General features: G+C 41.0%; 3 non-coding genes across 3 annotated transcripts; 2 read left to right on the top strand and 1 right to left on the bottom strand.

Moving 5' to 3' along the window:
* Positions 1-218: 218 nt before the first annotated feature.
* TRNAL-AAG lies at positions 219-301 on the bottom strand. The gene has a single exon. It is a non-coding gene; the product is annotated as a tRNA-Leu (tRNA).
* A 6,519-nt stretch (positions 302-6,820) lies between these two features.
* Positions 6,821-6,892, top strand: TRNAD-GUC. Its single transcript has one exon. It is a non-coding gene; the product is annotated as a tRNA-Asp (tRNA).
* A 7,566-nt stretch (positions 6,893-14,458) lies between these two features.
* TRNAL-AAG lies at positions 14,459-14,541 on the top strand. The gene has a single exon. It is a non-coding gene; the product is annotated as a tRNA-Leu (tRNA).
* The last annotated feature ends 7,947 nt before the right edge of the window (positions 14,542-22,488 follow it).

Genomic DNA, 22,488 nt, shown 5'->3' with positions numbered 1-22,488 from the left:
AGAGGGCCAGAGGAGGGAAGGTTATCGTGACAGAGCTTGAAGAGCGTCGAGGGTAGCGGCAGACCTAGGGATAGGAAGTGAAAAGTATCTCTGATTCACAGCCTACTGCAGGCTCTGTGTGAGTTCCTGTTCAGCAGACCTTTGGCTTTATGTGGATGTACAGCAGAGTGGAAGGAACAGGTTGCGGTTGAACATGGAGAACAGGAAAGGAAAAACGCTGTCAGAAGTGGGATTCGAACCCACGCCTCCAGGGGAGACTGCGACCTTAACGCAGCGCCTTAGACCGCTCGGCCATCCTGACGCCTGTCCTTAAGGGGTCACGCTTTGTTCCTATTACCCTTCCCTCAAATCAACTCAGAAAACTACAGTGGTAGCTAGATGGGGTTAGACAGAAACTGAAAACCGGGAATGTCTTGGATTCAAATGTGACCTCAGACACTTCCTAACTCCGTCACCCTGGGCAAGTCACTTTACTCCAGTCGTCTAGCCGTTGCCGCTAGTATTGATTCTAAAAGAAGGTAATGGCTAAAAAAAGGAAGAGGAAGAAGAGGAAAAGGAAGAGGAAGAAGAGGAAAGGGAAGAGGAGGAGGAGAAGACAACAGCAGCCTCTTCCTCTTACTGGTTCTACAATTCTCTCACTGGTCCCGTAGTTTCAAGTTGTCTCTCCAAAAGTTGCGGCACTCCGGCCTACCTTTTCATGCATTGGCTCAGGTGAAAGCGATCAGATAGAAATTCAGTCCCCCACGCTGGCCGGTCTGCTTCCACACACCCTCCCCTGCCAATCGAGTTTGGTGTGTGGGTGCTCATTTCCCACGTAACTTCGATAGCTCTGATTAGCAGACACCGTCCCAGGACTGGCCTTCACTGTGAAGCCAGACCGTTCCAATGTCAGGAACTCTCCGTTCTCTGCTCTCAGCGAGAAGGGCTTGGCAGCTGGAGGCTTAGACTTGGAGAACCGAGGCGAATTATCCAGTGACCTGCCATCAGGCAGTCAAGAGAGGAGCAAATCCATCAGAGCCGCAGGGAGAGGTGCCAAGCTGCATATCCCAGTTTGGTGCCAGGGGATGTCTTCGAAGGCCATTCGAAGGAGGCATAGAGTCAGTCTGAGAGGGCTGAGCGGGAAAGACTTTCTGGTCGAGTTTGATGACTGCAATAAAGAAGACCTCGGCCATGTTGGGAGGGTTTAGAGAAGCGGGGCTCTGCACTCATGCTTTGGGCGACAGTGGGAAAGCCCTCGCCAAGCTAGCGAGGCCGCAATGGACTTTACGTAGAGACAGGGAGGCCGAGCCTATTTATAATCAAAGCCGTTATCAGGGCTTCTAACAGGGTTTACCTATGTGAAGAAAATCCAATGAGAACCCAGACCTTACTGGCGCTGTGCTCTGCTTCCCTAAATGGAGACTGAACAAGAGGAAGCCTAGCACTCTAGCAGCCCTCTCTAGCGACTGGGATTCTTCCACCCCTGGCCCTCAATACTCGACTTTTTTTTTTTTTTTTTTTTTTAATGTTAATGTTCCCCTCACTGGTGTTTTCTGAATTTTGGTTTCCTTTCCTTTCCTTCTTTTCCTTTTGTATGTATTTTTCCCTTTATGGTTACATGACTGGTGTCCTCTCCCCTTTTAACACCTCCCCATCTATTGGAGCTGACAATTAATTCCACTGGGTTATACACGTATTGTCACTCAAAACTTATTTCCATATTATTCTTTTTTTGGTAATAGAGTGACCTTTTAAAACCAAAACCCCAAATCATAACCCTTATGAACAAGTGATAAATCACATGTTTTCTTCTGTGTTTCTACTCCTACAGTTCTTTTTCTTGATGTGGATAGCATTCTTTCTCGTAAGTCTCTAGGGCATGATCTGGATCATTTGCTATTAGTAGCAAAGTCCATTACATTCGATCATTCCACAATGTTTCAGTTACTTTGTAAAATGTTCTCCTGGTTCTTCTCATTTCACTCCACATCAGTTCATAGAAATCTTTCCAGTTTATATAGAAATCAAGCAGTTCATTATTCCTTATTAGCACAATAGTATTCCATCACCATCATATACCACAATTTGTTCAGCCATTCCCCAATCAAGGGATACCCCCTCATTTTCCAACATTTTGTCACCACAAAGAGTGTGGCTATGAATATTTTTATTAAACCATTTTTGTTATTTCTTTGGGGTACAAACCTAGTAGTTGTATTGCTGCATCAAAAGGCATACAGTCTTCCAAATTGCTTTCCAGAATGGTTGGATCAATTTACAACTCTACCAGCAATGCATTAGTACCCCAATTTTGCCACATCCCCTCCTTTGTGGCATTTATTATTTTCCTTTACTGTCATATTGGCCAATATGCTAGAACATCCAGCTTTTAAATACATATGTAATTATTTTTTATTTTTTTCCAGATTATATGTCAATACAATTTTTCAAAATTCTTTTTCTGACATTTTGCACTTCATGCTCTCTTCCTCCCTCCTACTCCCCTCCCCAAGAAGGCTGGTAATATAATATAGATTGTCCATATATTTTCGGATAATAGATATTTTCATGTTTGTCATGTTGTGAAGAGAAGACCGTTCTAGGAGGCCATGCCATCTTTCTGCTAGACCCCAAAGCGGTCCATACCCTGAGAGATGGCCGATGAAACCTAGGAGGGAGAGCTCTGGACAAAAAGAAACGGAAGACTCAACTCCTCTATCTTGATTCATTCGTTCACTCCTCAATTCACTGAAGAAGTCTCAAGTCTCAGGTTTCCTGAGGAGCTCAACTCTGAGGTTTGAGAAGGGTTGTTGCCGGGAAGTTGAAGAGTTGAGCTCAATAGTGTCTCTGAATATCTGTTTCTGAATACCTTAACTTGGTTAGAGCTGAATGAAACCTTTTGAATATCACCTGGAAGCAACAAAATAGAATTGAGGAAGCAAGTCCAAAAGGACGGTGGTAAAGGTAGACCGGAAGTTGGACAGGTCGTTTTTTTGCCTGGTATGTGTGTAAGGAAAAGGATTGTACTGGGAGGTGTTGCCAGTCTCTGTGCGGCGGGTCAACTCAGCCCGGGTTCAGCGGCTTGCACTTCGGGACTCTAGCAGTTAGGTAGCCAGGAAATAGAGCCCAGAGTTTGGGTTTCTAGAGACGCTTTTGCAGCCCCAAAGACTTTATTCCGGATAGAACACGCCTCCTGAGGGAGTACTGGCGACTCTTCCCAAGCCTAGGCACAAGAAGAAAGAAGGGTAGGGAGTAGATGGGCAAGAGTGGTGTCAGGGGACTTGCGGGAGGAAAGAGTGGCCCTTTAAGCATAGTTCACAGTTGTACCAACAGTGTATTAGTATCCCAGCTTTACCCTACCCCCTCCAACGTTTATCATTTTCCTTTTGGTAATATTAGCCAGTCTAATAGATGTGACATGGTTTGATTTGCATTTCTCTAATTAATAGTTATTTGAATCATTTTCATATGTCTGAATAGTTTTAATTTCTGAGAACTGTCTGTTCATATCATTTGACCATTTTCCAGTAGGGGAATGCTTTATATTCTTATAAATCTGACTCAGTTCTCTATATATTTGAAGAATGAAGCCTTTGTTAGAGACATTTGCTGTAAAAAAATTCCTCCAAATGTGTTGCTTCCTTTCTAATCTTGGTTGCATTGGATTTGTACAAAAACTTAAAAATTTAATGTAATCAAAATTATCAACCTCATTTTCTGTATTATTCTCATGTCTTGTTTGGTCATAAATTCTTCTTCCTTCATCCATAAGTCTGACAGATAAAGCTTTCCATGTTCCCCTAATTTGTTTATGGTATCACTCTTTTATTTCTAGAGCAAATATCCATTTTGACTTTATTCTGGTATCTTAACAATTTTAATTGTTTTGTGGGGATCATTTCTATTGGCATTACATAAGTCATCCTGCATGTTGTTTTCTTGGATCTGTTATCTTCATTTTGCCCTTGTCTTCCCATGCTATCCTGTATTCTTCTTGGATTAGAATTTCTTTTTTTTTGTGGGGGCTTCTACATTTCTAAATTACATATAACTGCTGTTTTCTTTTTAAATCAGTTACATTTCCCAGCATAGCCTTCTCCTGCCTCCTCTTGGAGAGCCATCCAAAGGAGGAAGAATCAAATTTCAACAACACTTACCAACCTATGGAAAAATCTGAGTTAAATGCTGACCCCACCCCCTCAACAAGACTGGAAAGGAGAAGGACAAGCGGTGTCTGTAGGAGCAGTCTTCTCATAGTGCTCCTTTGGAGCCAACCTAGTTTATTTCAATTTTACCACATTCAGCTTTCCTTATTCCATTGTGGTACTTTCTATGCATTCATGTGGTCATTATATATATTGTTTTCTGAAATATGCTTTCTTCCTTTTCCATCACTTTACACAAGTTTTCCCATATTTATTTTATTCACTATTTCTTCAAGTACAGTAAGCCATCCCTTACATTTACTTACCACACCTGATTTGGCTTTTCCCCAACTGGTGGGCATCAACTTTACTTCCAATTCTTAGCCATTTGTCAAAAAAATGGTTTGTTTTTTTTTTAATGTGCCAGCCACAGTGCTAAATGCTGGTGACACAAAGGCAAAAGATGGTCCTTGATCCCAAGAGCTTGGAGTCTAATAAGGGAGATCACTGGCAAAATAAGCAGCTGTGAACATTCGGTTTATGTAACCCACCCTTTTATCACTGATCTCAGTAGATTGAGGTGGAGGGTGGGCTAATCACAATACACCTCATGAAAGGATATGGACATTTTATCAATTTCTTTGAATAATTCTAAATCTCTTTTTAGGCTAAATTAGAGCATCACCAAGCATAAATTCCAGGTCTATTCTTTTCATAATCCTTCCTATGTAGATTATTTCTCTCTTTCATCTTCCCTTCCAATTGGTTAGATGTGATGTGAAACCTCAGAGTTGTTTACCTTGATAACTCCTTGGAATATGCATTCATTTGGTTATTAATATGGTTTGCCATATTTTTTTAGAATTGTGATCTCATGAGATTTGACCACTGTCCCATACCACTCATATTTAGGGGCTGACCGAGCAATGGGATTTTAAGAAGTGAAAATGGGCCCCTAGGGGATGGGGGAGGGGCTGTCTAAAGTTGCCAGATATTGCCTGGTTGCTGTCATTAACTCAGAACTATATAGAACCTCTCTACTACTCCATCTTAATCACTCAGGATTCAAAGTCCCCTCCCCCCCCCCCCCCCAAGCAGGAAGAGCCAAATGATCACCCTTTAGGGCAATGGAACATCTCGAAGGAATTCTTCTAGTCTTTCCTAGATAGAGATCTTCAGGCCTCTTTCCTCCTGCTACTAGACCTCCCTCAACAGGAAGCAGGGCTCCACAGTGGGTGCTTGGTGGGAGGGACAAAAAGTAGTGTATGTACACTCTTTGGCTACGGTGACACACAGAAGGATGTTTTTGGAGCAAAACTACCTAGACACCTGATTTGGTAAGGCTGCCCCTCCCACCTCAGTCAGCAGAGGATCCTGGCTTTTTTCCAGTCTCTGACTTGGAAATGAGATTCTAATTCCAAACCCACCACCACCAGCAGCAGAGAGGTTCTAGGGTTGAATAGGATGACTCGCTACATGTGGACCATTATGGTGGTGGTGGTGGGAACAGGTGGGTAACTGACTTCCCTCTCTTGTAACTCTTATGGAGAGACCAACCAAGCTTTGCAGGGACCAAATAGCAAGTACCTAGTAAGCATTTAGATTCACAATGGAAGCTGTTAATCCTCTTCCATCTGTCCTCTCACTTAGTACCTCTCAATCTCTCCTAATTCGCCCTCTCATCCCTAACCCCTTAACTCTCGATAGGTTAGTGAAGATTGGAAAAAGAGGAAATTTCACTCTCATACTTTTGGATCTATCTTCAGATTTGGATACTGTTCACCAAAGCCCTCCTCTTAAATACTTTCTTTGCCCTCATTTTCCCTAACCTTACTCTTTTCATCTTCTCTTTATCTATGGTCATCTCTTTTATTTTCTTTTACTTTATCAGAGCCAGGATCCAGACCCACTCATCATGAATGTCCTACCAAGAATATTCATTCCCAGATACCCACATTTTACATCTCTACATCCACCCCACCCCCCATCTTCTTCTTGCTCTCTTCACTTCCCCTGGATTCAATCACTACTACCGATTGGTAGATTGCAGAAATGTATATGTGGAACCCAATTTTACTCTTGGGTAGTTCTACAAAGCTCCATCTCTTGGTTTTGGACATATTCTCTGTTAGAAATCTTGCATAAATCCTGCATTACATTTAGACCTGAAAGGTTTCTCTCCTCTGGCTTCCCTGACTTCCCCAGCTCCTTTTTAATTCCAGTACTTTCCTTCTTTTAATTATCTCCTATTTATCCTTTATATAGCTTTCGTTGTATGTGTCTGCTAGTTGTCTCCCCCATTAAATTGTGAGCTTCTTAAAGGCAGGACTGTCTTTTGCCTCTATTTGTATTCCCAGAGCTTAGCACAGTGCCTGGCACATAAAATGAGCTTAATAAATATTGATTGATTGATTGGTAGCGGGTTTGGAGTTGTGATCTGACCCGCTGGGCTGGTGGTGACTTGAGGGAAGCCTGAAAGAGGTGGGGGTAGAGGGTCAGGATGCATTTAAAAATTGCTTGGAATCGCGTTTCTCCTCCGGATCCGTTAGTAGCAAAGTAGGAATGAAAAAAAGTCCTAAGGGGCAGAGGTATAGGAGCTATGCAAAGGCAAATTAAGATTTGGAAAGAGCATACTCTTCTAGTTAGATAGTATGCACAAATGTTATCCAACGGGTAAGTTGTACCGCTCTCCTAAGTCCTCGTTAGTATAGTGGTGAGTATCTCCGCCTGTCACGCGGAAGACCGGGGTTCGATTCCCCGACGAGGAGTTTCTCTGTTTTTCCTTATTTCATTTCACCCGGGAGCCATATAAAGTTCCTTCATTAGGCTGCTGTGCTACCTAGATCCCAAAGATTCGGAAAATGTTGAGCTTTCCCCTATGGGTAGGACAGAAAAAACGACAGTGTGTGTCCTATCCATCCACAAGGCTTCACAAGATGCAAATGGAATTGTGGTCGAGGCTAAGAAAATTGTCTTTTTAATAGTCCTTTAGAGCCAAAGGTGCTTCATTGCAGATCATAACATTTAGCAACCTTTGTTTTATTGTCCGGGTTGCCTACATTCGGGTAAATTGTTGGTATAGTTTTCCTGGCGTCCTTTCCTTGCTTCGCATCAGTTCACTCAAGTCTTCCCATGCTTCTCTGTATTCATCTCTCATTGTTTCTTCAGATACAATAACTCATAGATAACAATACTGAGAATAATTGGTTTAGCCTTTCCTCCTTTATTATTTTTATTTTTATTTTCTAGGAATCAATATATTTTCTTCCTCTGAAATAAATGCAAACCAATTTGAAGGGCGGGGACCCGTGGGAGAGGCGGGGACGGGGTTGGGGACAAACCCCAGGCTTCTAGGTGCCCGAGGACTCTGGCGCGACCCGGAAACGCAGTTACAAATGAGAATAATTTAAATTCTCCGCTCATTTACAGCCTGTATACCAGCAGAAGGTCCCTGGGTGCCTCCCCACCTTCGTTTCTGCTTTTCCCACCCTTTCAGGGCGGGACTTGGGCAGACTCAGGCGCGCTTCCCTCTGGGCCTGCCGAAGTGGGGTGGGTGACACTGGGCAACCAGCCCTCCTCTCAGGGTCCAGCCAAGGTCCGCTCCCTCTCATACAGGGGCCACTTATGCTCCGAGTGGGTGCTTGGGGAGACCGGCAGTTCATGCATGCCATTAGGTTTATGTATGCCATTGGGCCACCTTCAAACACACTTGCACCTCCAGGAGTGAAACTCCCGAGGCAGGACGTGGCTTTTTCAGGTTTGATTATAAAGATAGACAGCCCCTCCCACCTCAATCAATAGATTATCTTGGATCATGTAACCCTTTATCTAGTGCTAAGTCTCACTCCACCCTATCCCCACAAAGATCAACCCTTAGAGAAAGGCTAGGATTGAACAGTGCTAGCACCTATATGAGGACTATTAAAGTGATGGTCAGTAGGTGGGGACAGCGACATATCTTACTTTTTTCCTCTCCTTTCACTCACAGAAAGACCAAGTGGCACACCTGGTTAGCTACAAGAATTGCCAATGAAAGTTATTCATCCTTTGGCAGAAGGGAGCTCAGCCACTCTTTTGAATGTGCTCTTGTTTCATGAGAGCTAACCTGGAACAATCTTTTTTATTTTTATTTTTTTATTGATTAAGAAAAATTTTCCATGGTTACAGGATTCATGTTCTTTCCCTCCCTTCTTCCTACTCCCCTCTCATAGCCAACACACAATTCCACTGGGCTTTACATGAGTCATTGATCAAGACCTATTTCCATGTTATTGATATTTGCTTTAGGGTGATCATTTAGTGTCTACATCCCCAAACATCGACCCATGTAATCAAGCAGTTGTTTTTCTTCTGTGTTTCTGCTCCCATAGTTCTTTCTCTGGATGTGAATAGTGTTCTTTCTCCTAAGTCCCTCAGAAATTGTCCTGGGTCATTGCACTGCTGCTGGTAGAGAAGTCCATTACACTCAATTGTGCCACATTATATCTGTCTCTGTGTATAAGGTTCTCCTGGATCTGCTCCTTTCACTCTGCATCACTTCCTGGAGGTCATTCCAATTCACATGGAATTCCTCCAGTTCTTTATTCCTTTGAGCACAATAGTATAGCATCAACCAACAGATACCACAATTTGTTCAGCCATTCCCTAATCGAAAGGCATTCCCTTATTTTCCATTTTTTTTGCCACCACAAAGAGAGCGCCTATAAATATTTTTGTACAAGTCTTTTCCCTTATTATCTCTTCGGAGGTATAAGACCAGCAGTGGTATGGCTGGATCAGAGGGCAGGCAGTCTTTTAAAGCCCTTTGGGCAGAGTTCCAAATTGCCTTCCAGAATGGTTGGATCAATTCCCAACTCCACTAGCAATGCATTAATGTCCCTATTTTGCCACATCCCCTCCAACATTTGTTGTCATGTTAGCCAATCTGTTAGGTGTGAAGTGGTATCTCAGAATTGTTTTGGTGTGCATTTCTCTAATTATAAGAGATTTAGAGCACTTTCTCATGTGCTTATTGATGGTTTTGATTCTTCATCTGAAAATTGCCTGTTCATGTCCTTTGCCCATTTATCATTTGGGGAATGGCTTGACTTTTTGTACAATTGATTTAGTAACCTGGAACAATCTTGACTGTAGTTGGTGAAGGTAGTTTATACTGCTAGGGCTAGTGGAGTGAGGAATTGCTTTCTGAGGAAATAGGTGAACAAGCAAAAGATATTCCCTGACTGAAATCGAACCCGGGCAGTGACTCTTACCCCTAGACCACCCCGGAGCAGGCACAAACAGACACTAGAGCCCAGAAGTCAGAGATACTTGACCTGATCCGCATAAACCTCACCACCACAGCCGGCTTCAGTCTTAACCAGCCTCGGTTAAGCTGACAACCATTCTAACTTCCCAGCTTAGCAAAGCCCGAATTTTCTAAATGGCACGAATTCCCTTCTCCCCTGCGCAGGGTCCATCTTTCTTCCTGGCACATCTCCAGACTCCGCAGTCGCCTACCACTCCCAACTCCCACCTCCTTCCTTCACTTCCTTCTTGTGGCTAGTTTGGGGATGAGATCTTTTAGGCTTCCCCCAGGAGGCATCCCTTAAGGGACCAAGTCTGCGGGGCAGGAAACGCTCCAAGCCTACGTGATCTGCTCGCAGTCCAGGCTGCCTCTCCACCATGCTCAGGCTGGTACTGCGAGAGGGCGGAGAGACAGCCTCCAATTTCTGCAATGACCAGCCCTACACCCTCAAGCAATGTCTTACTTTGCCGCTCCGTTCCCTTTGGATACTCAAGAAATCACTCTTCTAGGTCTGGAGGCCGGAACCAAGCAGCCTCAAGGCCCCCCATCTTTGCTCCTCCTGTGGGTTTGGGAGCTGAGGTATCCCAGCTAGCCCAGCCAGCTGGAGGGGAGGAACTCTCCCTGGCTCCCAGGTGTTAAACAAGAAGGAAACCAAATAGTAAACAAGCAAGAGGAAGGCGGGGGGGGGGGAAATCTACCCTCCTCCCGAACAAATTCCAATTTGACAGACGGTGTAACTCATCACTATACTAACAAGGATCCTTACCGGTGTCAATTCCTTACTCGCCAATCAATATTGTTCAGTATACGTTACTTGGCCCAGGCAAGAAATGTTTCCCCTTCTTCCTGTTCCCTGCCCCTTTCGAAACATCCCTTGACTTTCTACAGCCACTACTTGCGTCCCTTTGGGCCTTCTTCCTCCATTCCTCATTTTTCAGCTGCCAGATCCAGAGAAGGAAAGCAAATTCAGCAATGCGGCATTGGCACCTCTCACCCTGTCCTCCATTGCCAAATCGGCCTTTACTGACTTGATGCTCAACCGCACAGTCACCACCAGCCCGGGATTCCTCCACCAGCTTTCACCCCGTCATGCAGGAGCACTTTCCTGCCTCCAACGCTCTCTCCAACTTGTCCAGTCTCTGGGCCACCCATTTCCTGCTCTAGAAGATTATCTATGGGACTTAATTCGATACACTTCAACTCCCTGGTCTGAAGTTACCTAATCTGTCAAAGAAATGGAGTAGACAACGCAATTCTCTTCAAAAGTTGCGGGGGGGAGGGCAGCTCCGTAGCTCAGTGGATTGAGAGTCAGGCCCAGAGATCCTACGTTCAAATCCGGCCTCAGACATTTCCCAGCTGTGTGACCCTGGGCAAGTCACTTGATCTCCATTGCCCACCCTAACCTAGGTTCCTTCCACCTAGGAGGGTTTAAAAAAAAAAAAAAAAAAAAAAGGAAAAAAAGTTGCTTCCAAACACCTTAAACTAAAATCTGAGATCCACAAGACCATTTGACCCCAGGCAAATCCCTCAAACTCTCTCTTCTCCCAGGTATCTCCCTTAGGGTGTCAAATTGCACAGCAGGTGCCCATCAGCCTTGGCATATGGAACTGCTCACCTGGAGTTCCCTGTGACAAACACTATGTAAAAGATTCTTTGGGCAGGAGTAATAATATCAGTCTTATAATCCAGAAGTTTCAATTTCATGCAAGGTACATTTTTCTAGTACTCACTACTATTCGCCTAGCCTCACTATGGAAGTACAAAGACAAATCCAAGAACAAACCTTGCCTTCACAGAGATTCTAATTTTGCAGAAAGGGACTGGAGGAGGGGATGGGTGGCCAGGAATTTAACCTGCAAACAGATGAGTGGCCATAGGAGAATTTGAGGAAGGGAAGAACACTGCCCATGGGGGAGATGTTGAGAAAGGGAGCCCTGTTGGAGGTGAAACATGACCTGAGCCTTGAGGAAATCTGAGGATTCTAAAAGGAAGAGAGGAGAATGGAGTGCTCTCTAGGCCTAGGGGACAGCCTGTGCCAATCTCTGTGAGGAGATTGATCCCTGAATTCCTGTGTAGAGGTCCAGTGGACAGGTTTTGTTGGGTTCTGATGGTAGAGGTCTGATGTGGGGTTGGGTTGTGTTATAATAAAAGGAGGTCACTTGTATCTATTTGAGGTAGTAGAAATGATGTACAGAGAGGACAAGATGACCCTTCTCCTTTATAACAGTTGCCCAGGCAGGATCCTTCAGGTCAAAGAGGTTTATCCCTTCAGGACCCACCTGGGATTAATTGATATATTGATTTGGGTTCTTCAGCTAGGATAACGTTGATATTCTGACTGCATTGACTCTCTTCCCAAAACAAGCTATGAAACTGATTTAGGAAGATACTTTAAACTTTATATATTAATAAGAAAGATAAGGGTAAAGTACTAGGGTAATAGGAAACCCTACTTTAATTATTACTATTGAAACTCTCACTGTTGGCAAATGAAGAATCAATGTAGTTTCCCTCTGGTTCAGCCTGGCCAGGGCTAAACCAGAGTAGGTAAACTGCTGGGAAATCTTCAGCTTCTTCTTCTGTAGATCTTAAGCCTAACAGTTGAGATATATCCACCCTTTCCACCCTCTTCTTCATCTCCTGCCCACTTCCTGGATCCCTCCCGGGCCCTGGGAAGCCTAGATAACTAGATGATGAAACTCCTAATATCTAGGGACAGTAGACACCGAGGTGGTGGTCAAGTACAGGTTGATAATGGTATATCAAGGACAGGAAGAGCTTGCAGAGAGATGTTTGCACCCTCTCACTCCAACATCTGGATCCACCCATCTCTAGCCTCAACACAGGTAAAAGACCCAGAACTACTGCTCAGGGTTCTCAACTGCCCCTCCTGACTCTCGCATGCCTCTCCGGGAACATTCTATCCAACTGACTTATCTGTCAATCAAAGGTGAACTTCAAGCTCCCAGAGATTCAATATAACAGTTGTTAGATGAGACAGGATATTTTTTAGGAGATCTTTTCAAATCTCCATTTAGTTGGCCACAGTCAGAATGTTAGCTTTCCTATGACTTCTTGGTCTGGGTACCCAGTTGGTGACAAACAGGCCTGGTCTCTAAGCCTCTACAAACCACAAACAGAACTCAATATCACTTCCATACTTGGGCTGGGGCTTTTCCACTGTCACTGCTGTCCAAAACATTTTGGGTGCAAACTTCTCCGCTCCAGATTCTCTTGGCCTCAGCCCAGGCCTCCTGTTACACCATCATCCCTTGTCAGAAAAATATTTTCTTTCATGTCAATCCAGAATGACATGCTGCTGCCTCTGTAGGCACCCCTGGTGCTATCTCAAAGTGTCCAGCCAGGTGCTAGTTCCCAGAGGCTCACATGAGTTTGTCCCTCTCATTGCCTTATGCCTTTGCTCCTTTTCTCCCCAGGAGAGCCAAATATCCCCAAAGGCAGGTATCTGGGGGGTTCACTCAGTTTCTCTTGATCTCTATCTGAAGCACCCAGCTTCTCTAGCTGAGCAAAGGGTAAAAGTCTTTCTGAACTGGTTGCAAGTGCTTTGGACCTGCTTCTTTGGAATGGGTTGGCTTTTCAATGAAGGATCTGCTCTGGTGCTGCCCTAGGACAATGTCTGTTCCTCAGAGATCCCAGGGCTGCTTGGGGAAATGGACACCCATAGTCAATTGATCAGTCAAACAGCAAGTATTTATTAAGTACTACAATGTTTCAGTCTCTGTGCCAGGCACGAGAGGCACAAAAATAGGCAAAAGATGGTCCCTGTCCTCAAGGAGCTTACAATCTAATGGGAAAGACAATGCTCAAACACACAAAATAATCTATAGACAGTATAAATAGAAAATAATTAAAAGAGGGAAGGCTCTGGAATTAAGTGTTGAGTATGGCTCCCTGTAGGAGTTAAGACTTTAGCTAGGACTTGAAGTCAGGGAGATCAGTGGTCAGAGAGGAGGAGGAAAGCTTTCTAGGCATGGGGGACAAACAGAGAAAATATCCAGAGTTGAGAAAATGGAATATCTTTTTCATAGAACCACCAAGAGGTCAGTGCCACTGGTTTGAAGAGTATTATGTTGGAAAGTAAAGGTGTAAGAAAACTGGAAAGGTAGGCTTTAAATGTCAAACAGACAATTTTGCATTTGACATAATGGGACCTGCACCTGAGGAAAATCAATTTAATTGGCTGAATGGAAGATGGATGGAAGTGATAAAGACTAGATAGGCAGACCCATAGCAGGCTATTGCAGTAATCAAGGCAGGAGGTGATGGGTCTGCACCAGAGAAGTAGCAGAATCAGAGGAAAGAAGGTAACATGTGTTAGAGAAGTTGCAAAAGTAAAATCTATGGATTGAATATGAGAGGTGAGACACAGAGAGCAACCCAGGATAATTCTCGGATTTGGATTTGAAAGACTGGGAGCATAGAGTTGTCCTCTATAGTTATAAAGATTGGAGTGGGGAAGGGTTTGGGGAAAAGCAATGAGTTTCATTTTGGACATATTGAGTTTAAGATGTTTTCTGGATGTTCAGACAGACAGACAACTATTCCCAAGGCAGGAGAGGTTATATGGAAGGGCCACCTTTTGTGCTTGAGTTTTCTCTTTGCTGGACTGGTCCTGTGGATGGATAGGTCGACTGGAGAATGTTGTCCTTTAGAGAGGCAACTTAAAACGAGGAGACCAGTGAAAGGGGTGTGGTTCCAGCGACGGGAAGAAGCTACTGTAGTCTTTTTTTAGATACTTTTTAAACACTTACTTTCCGTTTTAGGATCAATCCTAAGTATAGGTTCCAACCAGAAGATCGGAAATTGGGGCTAGGCAATTGGGGGTAAGTAACTTGTCCACGGTGACACATCTAGGAAGTGTCTGAAGCCATATTTGAATTCAGGATCTATTGTCTCCCGATCTGGTTCTTGATCCACTAATCCACTGAACTGCCCCCCCCCCCCCGGTTTTCTAAAGTTTTTTGGGGGGGCGGTGGTGGTTTGAGGTGGGGGTGATGTGAACAAAGTGTGAGAGGAATATGCTGAGGTCAGGATGGCCGAGCGGTCTAAGGCGCTGCGTTAAGGTTGCAGTCTCCCCTGGAGGCGTGGGTTCGAATCCCACTTCTGACAAGGTTGTTTTCCTTACTCACTTTGGGGACTAATCGCTTTCGTCATTGACCAGACTTCAATAAAATACACAAAGCTAAAAGTAAGCTATATACGCCACTTGGAACGACTTGTCGACTCAGACTCTATGCTAGGACCCTGGGGTTGTCTTCCCTGATATCAGGCCACCAGAGTACTCCTTACTTTGAATACTAAATCTGTTAGCAATTTGATTTTTCATTTCGTATTCAGTCTTTTAACTGAGTAATACAGGCTCATCCTTTCTTCTAAGGCATAGTCTTAGAATCCTTTCCAGATGCCACCTTATCACGCACAGGAACCTTAGTTCTTTTGCTCTCATCCCCAGATCTCCAACAGAGGGGTTTGGGGAGGGCAACGAAGCCAGATCTTTTTTAGCTATATAGGCTCAAGGACTAGGGGGGAAAGATGGAGTGGCCAGAGATTCAAACAGCAAGCAAATGAATAACCACAGTAACTAGGCTCTCCACGAAGAAAAAAGAAGGTTGGAATAACTCCAATAATACTTATTGGAGTCAAGTAGAGAATCAGTCAAGGAAGAATAAATGTTTTGCCATGTCACATTGATGGTGCCAATAAAATTAAATAACATGAATTTGTGGTAGACCCAGTTAGCAAGGTGTTATTATTTCTTTCAGCAACCTCCCTTCCTTTACAGACAAGGAAATGGATGGCTAAAGAAATAAATAGCCCAAGGTCACCCAGTTTTTGAGAAACAGAGCTGGAATTCAAACTTTCATCTTTTATTATTATTTTTTAATTATTTTTTTCCAATTACATATAGGAACAATTTTTGATAATTATTTTCTGACATTTTTTGATTCAGATTCTGTCACTCCTTTCCTTCTCCCCTCCCCAGGTGGTAAAATAGTCGGATATAGGCTATACCAGTATTTTCATGCAATGCATATTTCCATATTCCCCATGTAGTGACTGAAAACAGATATCACATATATACAATAAAAAACTCATGAAAGAAATAAAGTGAAGGATGACCTGATTTGATCTGCAATCAGCTTCCAAGAGTTCCTCCTTTGACTTTGGATAGAGGGTTTTTTGTTTATTTGTTGTTGTTTTTTAATCATGGGTCCCTTGGGGTTATTGTGGAACCTTGTTTTGCTGATAATATTTTAGTCTTTCACAGATGGTCATCATATAATATTTCTTACTTGATGCACTATTTTCCGGGTTCAGTGTCTGGATTCAGATTCTATCAATTCTTTCTTTGGAAGTAAATGTATTTTTAAAGGATTTTTTTCTCTCTCAAAGAAAATAATGAAAAGAAAGTCAACTAATTGCAAGAAGAGATCCCAAAACTTGCTGAAAAAAAATTCTTTAAAAATTAGAATAGGCACATCCCCTCCAACATTCACCACTTTCCTTTGCTGTCATGTTAGCCAATCTGCTAGGTATGAGGAGGTGCCTCAGAGTTGTTTTGATTTGCATTTCTCTAATTATAAGAGATTTAGAACACTTTCTCAGGTGCTTATTGATAGTTTTGATTTCTTTATCTGAAAATTTCCTATTCATGTCCCTTGCCCATTTATCATTTGGGGAATGGCTTGATTTTTTGTACAATTGATTTAGCTCCTTATATATTTGAATAATTAGACCTTTGTCAGAAATTTTTGTTATGAAGATTTTTTCCCCAGTTGTTGATTCCTTTCTAATTTTGGCTGCATTGGTTTTGTTTGTACAAAACCTTTTTAGTTTAACATAATCAAAATTATTCATTGTACATATACATTGCTGGTGGAATTGTGAATTGACCCAACCATTCTGAATGGCAATTTGGAACTATGCTCAAAGGGCTTTAAAAGACTGTCTGCCCTTTGATCCAGCCATACCACTGCTAGGTTTATGCCCCAAAGAGATCATAAGGAAAAAGACATGTATAAAAATATTTATATCTGCACTCTTTGAAGTGGCAAAAAACTGGAAAATGAGGATATGCTTTTCAACTGAGGAATGGCTGAACAAATTGTGGTATCTGCTGGTGATGGAATACTATTGTGCTCAAAGGAATAACAAACTGGAGGAATTCCATGTGAAATGGAATGACCTCCAGGAATTGATGCAGAGTGAAAGGAGCGGATCCAGGAGAACATTGTAAATAGAGACTGATACACTGTGGTAAAATCAAATGTCATGGACTTCTCTAGTAGCAGCAATGCAATGAACCGGGACAATTCTGAGGGACCTATGAAAAAGGACGCTATCCACATTCAGAGGAAAAACTATGGCAGTAGAAACACAGAAGAAAAACAACTTCTTGAACACATGGGTTGTTGCGGATATGATTTGGGATGTAGACTCTAAACAACCATCCCAGTGCAACTATCAACAATATGGAAATAAGCCTTGATTGATGACACATGTAAAAACCAGTGGAAATGCACATCAGCTATGAGCGATGGGGTGGGGTGGGTGGAGGGAAGAGTAAGAACATGGAAAATTTTTTTATTATACAATAAAAAAATTAGAATTGGGCAAGGGAAAACTAAAGATTTCATAAGATATCAAGAAATAATAAAACATGAGTAGTTAGGTGGCTCAGTGGATAAAGAGTCAGCCCTGGAAATAAGAGGTCTTGAATTCAAATATTATCTCAGACACCTAGTTGTGTGACTCTAAGGAAGTCATTTGACCACAATTGCCTAGCCTTTATCACTCTTCTGCCTTGGAACCAATATGTAGTATTGATTCTAAGACAGAAGATCAGTTTTAAAAAATGAAATAATAAAGCAAAGTCAAAAGAAGGAAAAAATAGAAAAAAACATAAAATATCTCATTAGAAAGACAATTGACCTAGAAAATAGATTGAGGAGAGATTATATAAGAATTTTTGGACTACCTGAAATGCATAATAAAAAGAAGTTTAGACCCTATACTTCAAGAATTTATTAAGAAAAACATTGTACACAGAGACTGATACACTGTGACACAATCGAATGTAATGGACTCTCTACTAGCAGCAATGCAATGATCCAGGACAATTCTGAGGGACTTATGAGAAAGAATGATAACCACAACCAGAGAAAGAACTGTGGGAGTTGAAATGCAGAAGAAAAACATATGATTGATTACATGGTTCTATGGGGATATCATTGGGGATGTTGACTTTATTTTTTTTTAATTTAAATATTTTATTTTTTTAGAAAAAAATTCCATGATTACAGGATTCGTGTTTTTACTTTCCTCTTCACCCCCTTCACCCTCCCCCCATAGCCAACGGGAATTTCCACTGGCTTTAACATGTGTCATCAATCAAGACTTATTTACATATTATTGATAGTTGCATTGGTGTGGTCATTTCCAGTCTACAGGGGATGTTGACTTTAAATGATAACTCTATTGCAAATATGAATAATATGGAAATAGGTTTTTAACAATGACACATGTAAAACCCATTGGGATTGCTTTTCTGCTCAGGGAGGGATCAGGGGAGGGAAAGAACATGAATCATGTAACCATGGAAAAATATTCTAAATTAATTAATTATAAATGGAAAAAAAAGAAAAATCATCCTGAAGTTTTAGAACTAGAGAGTAAAATAGAAATGGAAAAAATTCCACTGACCATGGCCTGAAATATCTCAAAATGAAAGCTCACAGAAACAATATAGCTAAGTTTCAAAGTCTCCAGGTTAAAGAGAAAATATTATATAAGCAACTAGAAATAGATTTCAATATCATAGAGCTACAATTAGGATAACATAAGATTTAGCAGGTTCTACATTAAAAGACTGTGGAATATGATATTATGACAAGCATAGGAGCTAGGTTTGTAGCCAAGAATAATCTACCCAACAAAGCTGAATGTAATCCGACAAGGGAAAAAATAGATATTTAATGGATTAAAAAACTTTCAGGCATTCTTGAGGAAAAGATTAGTATTGAACAGAAAATTTAATTTACAAATTAGAGAATCAGGAGAAACAAGAAGGTAAACGTGAAAGACTAATCATAACAGATTTAACAAGATTAAACTATTTGCTTCTTATATGGGGAAATTATATTTGTAATTCTTTAGAATATTATTGTCCTGGGGTAGTTAGAAAAAGTATACATAGAGGGTTTGGAGTTGAGCTGATTATGATGGGATGTTCAAAAATAAAACTAGGTAAGGAGAGGTAAAATGGAGCAAATTATCTCATCTGAAAGAGACATGGATGGAAGAAATGTTACAATGGAGGATATCCTTATTCTCATCAGAGCTGGGTTAAAGAGGAAATAACATATACATTTAATTGTGTATAAATAATCTTTTTAAAGTACAGAGAAATAGGAGGGCAGAGGGATAGGGAAAGGGAGGGACTCTTAGAAGGGTGTTCAGATTAGGGAAGCAGTGGTCAAAAGCAAATTAGACTTCTGAAAAATGGGTAGGGAGAGGGAGGGAGGGGAGAGAGAAAGAGACAGAGAGGAGCAAGGAAGGAGGGAGAGGAGGAGGGAGGCAAAGAGGGAAGGATAAACAGTGAGGAAAAATAGGATGAAGTGAAATATACAATTAGGCATCAGAACTCTGAAAGTGAATGGAATAAACTCACCCATAAAATGGAAACAAGTAGAAAAACATGGATTAAAAAATAACATGACTATGTTGTTTACACAAAACACATTTAAAAGTGAGAGATATACATAGAGCAAAAATATTTTAAAATTTTTATTTTGAATATTTCCCCATAGTTACATATTTTATGTTCTTTCCCTCTCCCCTAACCCCTCCCCAACACCCCTTAGCCAATGCACAATTCCACTGGGTTTTACATGTATCATTGATCAAGACCTAATTCCATATTATTGATAGTTGGACTAGAGTTATCGTTTAGTGTTTACCTCACCAATAATAACCCCATCAGCCCATGTGATCAAGCAGTTGTTTTTCTTCTGTGTTTCTATTTTTATATTCATAATCTGGGAAGTGATGGATGCCACCTTGAATGACAGGGAAGGCAATTGGAAGACACAGAATGTTCCCAGGTGCCGTGAGCCAGGGGCAAACGTCGGTTGGCCCCACAGTATAATTACCCCTGACAGCCACTTGGAAGAGGTCTCTCTGGTGTCTGGAGGTCTCTGGACAGGAGTCTCTGGACTGGGAAATCTCTGAGTGGGTGGTGAAAGGAGGCAGGGAGGTCTATGAAGAAGAGGGTAGGAATAGATCTGAATATTTCCTGAAGACTGTGAAAGCTAATGCATCACCAACGCTGGTAGTGAGAAAGCTGAGAGAATAAGATCACCAACACAGCTGCATCAATAGCATTCCCTATTCTCTGGCTTGGCTGTGACCAGGCTGGACCAGAGGTAGTGGAGAGAATAAATCTCCAGCTTCCACTTGATCAATAACCTCCAGTCCTGATTGTCAACTAGTTATAGATAATAGATTGATAGGGTCTCAAATCCCCAAATCCTTGTCCGGTTTATCCTTTCCCTGATTATAGATAAAGAGAGTTCAATAAGTACCTTCCCGAGTGGTCCTTATATTACTACCCTTGGGAGGGAATCAAATTAAGTCAGATCCCAAACGTAATCCAAAGCAAATCAATAGCCCTATATTAATCTATCCAACCCCAGGTTGAACCTGGAAAGGTTATCCATCTATTTAACCTCTCGAGGGTCCTCCCTGGGTGACTGTTAGAAAGGGAAATTATATCAACTGTCAAGGGTGATCAGAGTTGGTGTTCCTCCATCATCTGCAGCTGAGGAGAATACAGATAGATACAGTCACATCATTGTACATCTGTATCTCCTTAGGACCCCTTTTTGTTTATAACACTACTCCCACAGTTCTTCCTCTGAATGTGGCTAGTTTTCTTTCTCATAAGTCCCTCAGCCTTGCTCTGGATTCTTGCATTGGCTGCTAGTAGAGAAGTCCTTTATGTTTGATTGTACCACAGTGTGTCAGTCTCTGTTTACAATGTTCTCCTGGATCCACTCCTTTCACTCTGTATCAATTCCTGGAGGTCATTCCAGTTCACATGGAATTCCTCCAGTTCTTTATTCCTTTGAGCACAATAGTATTCCTTCACCAACAGATACCACAATTTGTTCAGTCATTCCCCAATCGAAGGACATTCTCCATAGAGCAAGAATAAAGAGGGCTGGATTATATTTTCTTATGCTTCAACTGATGAAAAAAAAAAGCAGGGATAATTGCTAGGTCTATTTCCCAAGTAGATAAGAAGAAAAGGGAAAGAAGATATATGTTCCAAAATATTTAGTGCAGCTCTATTTGTGGTGGCAAAGAACTGGGAATTGAGGGAATATCCATCAAATTGGGAATGGCTAAACAAATTGTGGCATATGATTGTGATGGAATACTACTGCACTGTAAGAAGAAATGAGCAGACTAATTTTTAAAAACATGGAAAGAACTACATGCAATAATGAAGAGTGAAACAAGTAGAGCCAAGATAACATTATATACAGCTACAGATTTAATGTTGAAGAATAACTTGTGAAAGTTCACCTCTAGAGAATGAACTGAGAAGTAGAAATTTGAAAGATGTAGTAATCTCTGTATACAAATCTGTTTGCCAGTTGATACATTATATGATGTGGGGAGGGAAGGGATGGCCTGAGATACCTGGAAATAAATTCTATTAAAAAAATTTAAAGCAGGAGTGGCAATCAATCTTAGACAAAGCTAAACTTGGAATAGATTAAATTAAAAGAGATAAATAGGGAAACTATATTATATTGAGATACCATAGATAATGAAACTAAATATATATGCACCAAATGGTTTAGCATCCAAATTTATAAAGGAAAAATGAATTGCAGGTGGAAATGGCAAAACTATAATAGTGAGGGACTTTCCCCTTTCAGAACTAGATAAGTCTAACCCAAAAATTAATAAAAAAAATAATTCAAGGGATTGAACAGAATCTTAAATAAGCCAGATATCAAAGACATCTGGTGAGAATTGAATGGGAATAGAAAGGAATATGCCTTTTCTCAGCAGTACATGGCACACTTACAAAAATTGGTCATATGTTAGGACATACAAACTTTATAGTCAAATACAGAAAAGCATAAATATCAAATGCATCCTTTTCTGATCACAAAGATATAAAGTTACATTAAATAAAAGACCATGGAAACATGGATTAAAAGTTAAATAGAGACTAAATAACATAATCTTAAAGAATGAGTGGGTCAAAGAACAAATCATAGAAATGATAACTAATTTTACTAAAGAGAATGATGATGAGACAACATACAAAAACTAATGGGATGCAGTAAAATCAATAATCAGAGGAAAATGTATATCTCTAAATTCTTGTAAAAATAAAATAGAGAAAGAGCAAATCAATGACTTGGGTATGCAATTTTAAAAAACTAGGAAAATGAACAAATATAAAATCTCCAATTAAACATGAAGTTGAAAATTCTGAAAAATAAAGGCAAGATTAATAAATTTTAATATAAGAAAACCATTAAATTGATAAATAAACCTATGAGTCCATTTTCTTAAAAAACAATAAAATAAATAAACCTCTATTTAATGTGGTTTTTAAAAAGAGGGAAGAAAACCAAATCACTAACATGAAAATGAAAAGGGCAAATATAACACTAATGAAGATGAAATTAAAGTCATTGTTAAGAGTTATTTTTCCAAATTATATGCCAATAAATTTAACAGTTTAAGTGAAATGGAAAAAATACAAACTGCCCAAATTAACAGAAGGGAAAATGAAATATCTAAATAAACCTATTTTAACAAAATAATAAAATAAAATGGAAAAGATCATAAATGAGCTTATGAAGAAAAAAGCATCATAACCAGAAGGATTTACAAGTAAATTCTACTAAACATTTAAAAATAAGTTAATTTCAACATCAAATAAATTATTTGGAATAATAGACAAAGAAAGTGCCTACTAAACACCTTTTATGAAACAGATATGATGCTGATACTTAAACCAGGAAGAGC

This window comes from Gracilinanus agilis, chromosome 4 (assembly GCF_016433145.1).
Source record: "Gracilinanus agilis isolate LMUSP501 chromosome 4, AgileGrace, whole genome shotgun sequence".
Lineage (NCBI taxonomy): Eukaryota > Metazoa > Chordata > Mammalia > Didelphimorphia > Didelphidae > Gracilinanus > Gracilinanus agilis.
The sequence above is the reverse complement of the archived record's forward strand: the minus strand, read 5'-3'. Positions and strand labels throughout refer to the sequence as shown.